The following is a 908-nucleotide window of genomic DNA, read 5'->3' as shown; positions in this document are numbered from 1 at the left end:
TCTCAGGATCATTGCCTTGCCCATCTTCTACATATAACTGTATGGCTTGCCACTGTCATGTTTCCTAGCTCTTCTCCTTTCCCTCTCTTGATTAGTTAGTCCTCAAGATCCTGCTTTCCTTTTATTTGTATTATACCTTTCTATTTGTATTTCTTCTTTTGAGTTCTTATACTAGGGAAACAATACGATATATACACATGTGTGTCTGGTTTATTTCACTTATGAGTGTATCTTCAAGTGGCTTCCACTTCAATATAAAGCCTTCAAGTTTATCATTCTTAATAGCTGAATAATACTCCATTGTGTAAAAATACCACATCTTTCTCAAACATTCCTCAGGTGAGGTCCGCTCCCCAGCAGGCCAACAGGTCGCGCTGGTGCGAGAAGATGGCGGACGTGGTCGTGGGCAAGGACAAGTGCGGGGAGCAGCGGCTGGTGTCGCTGCCCCTGTCCCGTATCCGGGTCATCATGAAGAGCTCCCCCGAAGTGTCCAGTATCAACCAAGAGGCGCTGGTGCTCACGGCCAAGGCCACGGAGCTCTTTGTTCAATATCTAGCAACCTATTCCTACAGACATGGCAGTGGAAAAGAAAGAAAAGCACTGATTTACAGTGATTTAGCAAATACTGCTGAGGAATCAGAAACTTTTCAGTTTCTTGCAGATATATTACCAAAGAAGATTTTAGCTAGTAAGTACCTGAAAATGCTTAAGGAGAAGAGGGAAGATGAAGAGGCGAATGATGGTGATAAAAGTGACAATGATGAAGCTGAGTCCTAAACCACAAAAGAAATCTGCCTTCAAGGACATTTCTGGAGAAGCAGGCATGTCCCGAGTGTTTCTCCCTTCATTTTCCCAGCGACTGCAGCACCTGCCCTGCTTTTCTGGCAGACAGGCATCTCCAGCATAGG

The 908-nt window shown here is 44.6% G+C and overlaps 1 pseudogene across 1 annotated transcript; it reads left to right on the top strand.

The window, feature by feature from the left end:
- Positions 1-357: 357 nt before the first annotated feature.
- On the top strand, positions 358-902 carry LOC101585195 (annotated as a pseudogene). Its single transcript, XR_001116965.2, has one exon. The product of XR_001116965.2 is annotated as a chromatin accessibility complex protein 1 pseudogene (transcript).
- Positions 903-908: the final 6 nt, after the last annotated feature.

The sequence above is a fragment of the Octodon degus genome, unplaced genomic scaffold (assembly GCF_000260255.1).
Source record: "Octodon degus isolate 3935 unplaced genomic scaffold, OctDeg1.0 scaffold00342, whole genome shotgun sequence".
Lineage (NCBI taxonomy): Eukaryota > Metazoa > Chordata > Mammalia > Rodentia > Octodontidae > Octodon > Octodon degus.
The sequence above is the reverse complement of the archived record's forward strand: the minus strand, read 5'-3'. Positions and strand labels throughout refer to the sequence as shown.